Here is a 7,691-nt window from a genome sequence, read left to right as displayed (position 1 = left end):
AAGCATCATCCCGCGAGAGGAAGTTTCAGGCTTGGCCTAGGGAAAAGTACCAGGAGGTGCGCGGGGGTGGGGCAGTGGTGATCTGTGAGGTCTCTGGAGAAGGAAGGGGAGTCCAACCCGAAAGCGGGGGGTTGGGGGAAAGAGAAGAGAGAAGGCATGGGTGAAGCGCCCGCGGCGCGCGAGCCCCGGCTGCTCAGCAGCGCGGGAGCGCAGGCCTGGAGGGCTCGGGTGACATCACCCGCGGGCCCCTTCCTCCTGCCGGGTGGGTGGGGCCTGGCGCGCCGCGCGGGCGCGGGGTCAAGGAGGGGGAAGAGGAGGAGCAGGCCTGGATGTGTCTGTGTGAGGACCCGGGAGGGGCAGAGGCGGTGGAGCGCGTGGCTCCCGGCTGCCCGCGCCAGCCCTGCCCGGCCCGACGCGCGGCCTCAGTGCCGCCCGCAGCGCAGCGCACTGGGATCCGCGCGCCGAGCGGGACCCCGCCGGGCGCGGCCTGGAAGGAGCGGGAAAGCAAAGTAAGACGAGCAGTACTCCCAAGTTTTTAACCAACTTCGCCCCCTGCGGCGGCGGCGTCCTCCCGCTGCTCGGCGCGTCCCCCAGCGCTCCTCCGAGTGGCGGAAATTAGAGGGACGGGCGGGGGTGGGGGCGCGCGAGGGAAGAAGGAGCCGGGAAGGAGAGGAGAGTCTGACCACATCTGTGAAAACTTGGGGAAGGAGGGCGGGGAAGAGGAGGAGCGCAGGAGCGCGCGGAGGGGAGCACGAAGGGCGCGCGCGGCGCAGCTCAACTTTTGCAACCCGGGCGCTTGGCCTGGACGGGCCCTAGTCGTTGAAAGTCGACTTGACGGTCGGGGGCTCCTTTCTTTCTCTTTCTCCTCCCACCCGCGGTTGAACCAAATCAGAACTGTCACTCAGGGCCGGTGACTCAGAGGGATCAGATTACAGGATCCCTGAAACTGATGCGCGGGCTGCAGCGGCGGGAGGGAGCGGACCGGGCCGCGCCGCCGGCGCCCGCACACTCGTCCGCCCGCCTGCTGCTCCCCTCCGCGCCCGCTCGTCCCGTCGCCGGCCCGCGCCACACCATGCCCGCTGCGGCCGCACACTGCGATCAGTCCGGCCATCCACGGTAGCCCGAGCCGTCTGCCGCTCCGCCGGCGCGGGTCTGTGGATTTGGGACCTGACAGCCAAAGCCGCAGGTACGTCCCGCTTGAAGTTCTTTGTTTTGCGGACCCCGCAGCCCGCCCTGTCGAGCCTCCTGGCGGCGTCGGAGCGGCTTCTGTGCGCTCGCGCCTTCCCGCGCTCTTGGGGTCTGGTCTCGATGCTCCCAACTGCAGAGCTCTTGCCCAAGGGTGCGCAGATCAAGTTTGCAGCGGCAGCGCCCGCGCCCGCGCCTACTCCTCGCCAAGTGCTGCGCAGAGCTTGGGGAACCCGGAGCTGCGGCTGGTCCTCGCGCCCCAGCAAGTGGCAGCTCAGCTTGCGCGCAGCGCCTGGGGATGCGCCGGGCCGCCGCTGCCCCGCTCTCCCGGGTCCCGCCTTCACTTCTGAGGGTGGGGGTGCAGGGTGAGCGGATGGAGGGCGCGCCTCCGCGGTGGGAGAGGAAAAGTGAAAGTTGTACCATCTGTGCGTGATTTGGAATTCTGTCTCTTCCTTTCCAGAGGTAGAGCAGAAAGAAAAGAGAAAGAAAGAAAAGTAGCCATGGCCCTTGCAGTAATCAAGAGGCCGAATTTGCAGAGCAGAGTTGGGCATGGATCACTCTACTCTGCTTGGGACACTTACTTTCTGGAGTTGCAGCGGGGCCTGAGGATGTGGCGGAGTTAATATTGATCATACACTTACTTGAATAGTTGGTGAGGCGACTTTTCAGCAGATGGCCACATGCCCTCACACTCGGCCCGGCCTTTGCTTATTATCCTTTGATGAACTTAGTATCCTTCTGTGAACTTTGTGCCTGTGTCCCGGAGTGCACCTTTTTGAGTACCAAGCCATACTACACCCAACACTCCCCCAGGCTTTCTTGGCTATGTGTGTGTGTGTGTGTGTGTGTGTGTGTGTGTGTGAGAGAGAGAGAGAGAGAGAGAGAGAGAGAGAGAAGAAAGAGAGAAAGAGGGTAAAGACCACTTAGGGAAGTTTTCCTGCACTGCGTTTACCCTCCCTCCTCCCCCAACTTGGTTGTAGATTCTGGCCTTGGGTACAGTGCTCATGGCCCTCTGCCAGTTTATATGTACATATATTTATGTAAAACATTTTCTCCCAGCTCTGTGCCAGCTGTTCCACATTTTCCAGCTGCCACTTCAGTTTGAAATGATGGACTGTCGTCCTCAAGTAAAAGAACTCTTTAGTCCGAGGTATGGAGGGCCGGCCGCTGTGCAAATACAGGGGCAGTGCCATTAGCCCCGCTGGTATTATTAGTTCCAAAAACACCTCGTGCCCTTCTTTTCCTCTCCTTTTCCTCCTCAATTACAGCTTTTCACAGCCCAGTACATGCACTGTGCTGAACATTCAAGTGGTTACCCCCCCCCCCAAAAAACGGTTTTGTGCAGAACTTGGATGAGGCGGCTGGCTTCTTTCTTTCTTTCTTTCTTTCTTTCTTTCTTTCTTTCTTTCTTTCTTTCTTTCTTTCTCTCTCTCTCTCTCTCTCTCTCTCTCTCTCTCTCTCTCTCTCTTCCTTTCTTTCTTCTCTCTGTCTCTCACTTTCTGAAATATGCATGTCTGGTGGAAATAACTTCTAGAAAAAGAGTTGCAGCTTGAGAGCATTGGGCATGGTTGGGGGAAGGGGGGCTGTGCCATGCCATCTGAAATAATATCATTTTAGTCTATTTTAGGGGAAACCCTTCTTTCATTCTCATGTCATAAGGTTGTACTGTTTGATGTCTTCACGAGTTTATAGACGAAATTCTTCAAGAACTGGCCTAAAGTATTAATTTTGAGTATTTATGTAATTGCTCTGTAATTTGAATAGGTGCCTTATTGATTGATTCCTGTAATTATTTCATTTGGGTTTTAAATTAAAAATTAATAATAGTCTGACAGTTTCTTAATTACATGTGTCAAGATTATTTTGAAGCAGGAAAATGCTATGTTTTAAAATAGTGAAAACCTCAGAATCACTTCATTTTTCTAAGGCAGCGCAGTAGAGGATATATTAAGGCTGTGGTGATTGGTTTTAACAATGTAAACTGTGCAGAGTATCTACAGGATTTGTTTATGTTAGGAAATATTGGCTTTAACAATCTGGTCCACAAGCTCTGTGGCCAGTTAGATTATAGTCAGACCTTAAAACAAACATGAAATAACATTTAAATTAGCTGAAATTGCATATTTATACAGAGCAGAGAGTTTATTTTACACTAAAAGCTATTTAATTAGAAACTCTCCGCCTAAGGGGAGATCCTTTCAGGGTATATAATTCTTGAAGTCAGCCTAGGGAAGCTTTGGTTTAGATGCATGAATAAGTTCAATGCAAGAGGTGTCTGCTGAAATTTCACACAGGCAGAAACACTTTAAAAGATATAGATTGCTTTATTGCTAATAGACTGGCAGGTTTAGCTCAGATGCCTACCAATTCCCTTTGCTTTTTACACGCTCGTACTCCTTGATTGAACTCTGCTATACATACAGTTTTTATTGTATGTCTAATTTGCAAAGGACCACAGACAGACAGGAGAAAATTCAGCATTGAAGAAAAATGGCTCTGTTGAGTTATTTCATTACTTACTTGATGAAAGAATTGTTAATTTATCAATTGGTTTCCAAAAGCCTAAAAGTTGGACTCTCCTTTGTTTTGAAGCCAGTGAAGTTTTCTTAATGACCTGCATGCTGCAAGAGTTACAGACTTCCTCTGGGCTCAGGCATTTAGAAGTGAATCTCCTGTAAGGCATCCATCCTGCTTGCTGCATTCCCCTCCCTGATTTCTGAGGACAGTTTGGAAGCTTATGAAAGGAAACAGTTTAGTGCTCACTGTTGTATGCACTCACTTATATGGAGACAGCAATGTTCTAAGAAAAATCAGTCTCGAAAATGTGAATCAATGAGTCATGAAATGTTCAGGAAAACCTTAGTAATGGAATGTTAATGCTTTTAGACGATAGTAGATTATCTTAAAAGTCAGACTTTTCTTCTTTCTGCAATTGTTGTAAATCCCCAGCTGAAGAGTTCTTTGAAGGAGGTTTTAGGTCTCCTGGCATTCATATTCTGAGGTTGGTCTGATTTGCTTTGGAAGATTTAAGGAATTTTCTGCCAACTTTTATATCGAGAGGCAATCAAAGGCTGAAATGGCTACAGAACAAACACATACATGTATTTGTTAAACAAAAGGTTCTCTAATAATGATTTCAGGTTGTCTTCTCATTAAAGCCCTGGAGAAGCTGCTGCTCTTCCCTTCACGTTGTCAGTTTTCTACATGGAAATTGATCTCTTCTACTTTCAAAGCAAATAGAGGCAGACAATAAACTACAACAGGGCCGGGTGCTGCTGCAAACTTTCTCAAGTACTTTCCAGTATATTTTTCATCTTTACTTTTATTTGATGGGCCTGTGAAATAGAGCTGTAGACTGGTGAAGACTTTAAATGAAATTTCACACTTTGATGATTTTTTTTTTAAACTTTGATATATTGACAGCAAAAGGAGCTGCAAAAGCTTTTATATAACTCGAGCAGTAACGCCAAGCAGCAGTCAAATGTCTCCATGCATTTGTGTTTAACTGCAGAAGAAAAACATGTCCATGGGCAGTAGAGGTTCTTATCAACCCCCTAATCCCAGATCCCAGCAAACCTTGAGGGCATGCCTCAGATCTTGCTGAAGTCACTGTGGACTCTCACAGTTTGCAGATTAAATATGCTATGTGTTCCTGGCTCCAGCCATGGTTTTATGAGCTCACTAAGCTTCCTGTCTTAGTATCCTTTTCTTAAGTTTTTAGGGCCCCTTGAAGGCTATGCTGTCTGAAGTAAGTGGTACTTGTTAATTTAGACACTCTTTACATATCTCATTCTCTCTTTAAAAATTGCCAAATTTATTATTTTTTAAGCTGAAAAGCTAATTATGTCTGGAGAAGGGGAGGGGAGCTGTAGGAAAGAAGCTGGGTGTGGAGTGTTTTTATGAGCTCATTTGTTTGGAAACTTTGTTGTCTGCATTGTTCTACCACACTTTCGCTTTGCCTAACCCCTGAAAAGTGTTCCATTTGAAATACTAAATGCACAGTAGTTTTCTACAGTGTGTGTGTGTGTGTGTGTGTGTGTGTGTGTGTGTATGTGTATGTGTGTGTGTGTGTGTGTGTGTGTGTGTGTTTCACCTGAAAGTGTTTTTTTTTTTTTTTTTTTTTTTTTTTTGTTCTGGTTGTGTATATTTCAACCCGACAAAACGTCTCAGAAAATCTATGGCTTTCTAAGGAAGTTGAATGAAAAAGCCATTACATAGTTAATAAGGTAGCACTAGGACATTGCGGGCCCCCTCCTGAAAGGCAGTATTGTATTGAGTTCTATGTCTGCCTCTGTGGTATCTGTAAGCTATATCCTCTTATATGGCATGCTAGCATTTTGTGTACGAGTCATAATTAAAAAAGAAAATACTTATATCATTGTCCAGCAACATGTCATATCATTCCCAAGAGAACCCAAGCCAATTTTGTGTTTAAAGGTTATTCAATGAATGAAATCGTGAAAGCCCATTTGTCAAAGTACTGCATGGTTTCTGTTCGTTTTCAAGCTCCAAATTCATTGTCTGCCCTAGCCCAGCCATTAGTCATCAGTGTATTAGTGCTGCCTTCAGGCCATGCTGCCCAGCACTTCTTCACACTATTACAGCTTTGAAAGTGTACTCTGTCGACTTGTAGAATTACTGCTGTGATTTCTGCTTGGCTGGTTTGAGGTAAGTCCCCTCCCTCCCTTCTAGCTGACTGTAATCCTTGCTTTCTTTCAAAGCTCCTTTCCAGTGATTTAGAAAACTTTCTTAAGGACCCTGTTGGCATCCTACCACGGTTTTGTTGTAGCATGCACTATACATTTAAATTGTACATGAAGAGAACTGGATTGGTTGCAGGCCTGAAACATTTAGAAGGGGGTTGCTTTGCTTTGGAGGAGAGGGGGGTTACAGCAATAACTATTGACATAACACATTTGTATACTTGTGTAATTTTTATCTTCTAGAATTAATTCAACAATAAGAGATAAGTATCATTCTTAAATCTCTGTTGAAATAAATTCAAATATATAACATATTTGTTTATTTTTAAAGCGGATTCTTTTGAAGATTCAATAAAATGCCTAACAAGAGTGTTTTATATTATATACTGTCATTTAAAAAAAGATGGAAAACTCACCAATTAGATAAAAGGTGAGTTTAGATTTTATTAATGAAGGAAGGAGGCAATTAAGCCTTGTTACTGATTACATTTTATGATTTGTTTTTAAAAAAAGAATAATTCACTCCAAAGATTTATTAGTGTGTGGAGAAACCTCATGCGCCAGCTTGACTGACTGAGATGTGTGGAGACCTGGACTCCACTGGCCAGACACGTGTAGCAGGCCTTGCGGCTGAGGGCAAGGCCTGCTGTTTGAACTGTGAATGCTGAAATGGAATTCCACACCACAGAGCCTCATTGAGGGTGTCTGTAGCGGTTGATGCAGGCTGGACTGACAGTCTTGTATGTATAAAGGCTGAAGGATGAGTCAGATGGAGAATGTTGTTTGAATAAGAAAGTTTACAGAATAAGTGGCCCATGGGTAATTAATTCTTATAAAGTAGATCTTGCTACTTTTCAGATCTTTTAAGGATCTGAAAATCCTTAAAATTTGAAAAACCTAGGTTTTAAAGGTGTAATTAAGATTTAACTCTCAAAACACTAACAATTAGGAGGTAAAGTGAGGATACAAGAACTGCATGAAGACAAGCTGAGTATCTGTAACTTACTTATGGCTTGGTTTAATACCTAAATATCAGTTTGTCTTGTGTGACTTAATAGCCTGGTGTCATAGCTCATGCCTGTAGCCCTAACTTTCAGAAGGCTGAGGCAGGAGGATTGTCACAAGATTTTGACAAGCCTGGGCTTTATCATCAGTTCTAGGCTATGTGGCCTACCTGAGAACCTGTTTCAAACTATAGCAACAACAACAAGTTAATTATTATTCATAGATGTAGTCTATCTCCTTAAGCTTTAGTGTAAGGATAGAGGATCTTAGGCACTGTAAGTTATATAAGTTCTATGTGCATAGCATTTTTTTCTGCTGCTGTGCAAACATGCTTATTTCTTTCAAATCTCAGTGAAGCACTCACACTTTTATGATATATATGGATGTGGCAGGAAGACTGTTACGGAGTCATTTATAGACTAATGTGGAAGGTCTGATCTCGTTTTCTTAGGGAGGGAAGGTCTGGATCCAGATAATGCAGAGGAACCTTAGGTGTCTGTGCTTCCCACCACTGTTGTTTCTCTAAGGGCATCTGCTCTCCTCCATGCACAGGCCAGCCAGAGCACGGGAGGCTGGTGTGGTAAGAGCTGTGGGAAACTCAGAAGTGGCACTGAGTATTAGACCTCATACTCCCCTCAAATGTTTGTTATAAAACACCTCTGGCAGCTGAGCAGGAAGCTTGTGATCTTTTCTCTTACATCAACACCAGAAAAGGCACAATAATGTCATCTTGTGATTTTAAGTGTAGTAACAATGATTTCTTTCACGTTGAATAGTTCCCTTGGTGATTGGTTTTAA

At 45.8% G+C, this 7,691-nt stretch overlaps 1 protein-coding gene across 1 annotated transcript in view; it reads left to right on the top strand.

Moving 5' to 3' along the window:
• The first annotated feature begins 339 nt into the window (after positions 1-339).
• Positions 340-7,691, top strand: part of Gli3 (GLI family zinc finger 3) — a 269,599-nt gene continuing 262,247 nt past the window's right edge. The window contains exon 1 of the mRNA XM_028769905.1: positions 340-509. The gene's annotated coding sequence lies outside the window, so the exon portion shown is untranslated. The remainder of the gene's footprint in view (positions 510-7,691) is intronic.

Source organism: Grammomys surdaster, unplaced genomic scaffold, assembly GCF_004785775.1.
Source record: "Grammomys surdaster isolate TR1022 unplaced genomic scaffold, NIH_TR_1.0 194, whole genome shotgun sequence".
Classification (NCBI taxonomy): Eukaryota; Metazoa; Chordata; class Mammalia; order Rodentia; family Muridae; genus Grammomys; species Grammomys surdaster.
The sequence above is the reverse complement of the archived record's forward strand: the minus strand, read 5'-3'. Positions and strand labels throughout refer to the sequence as shown.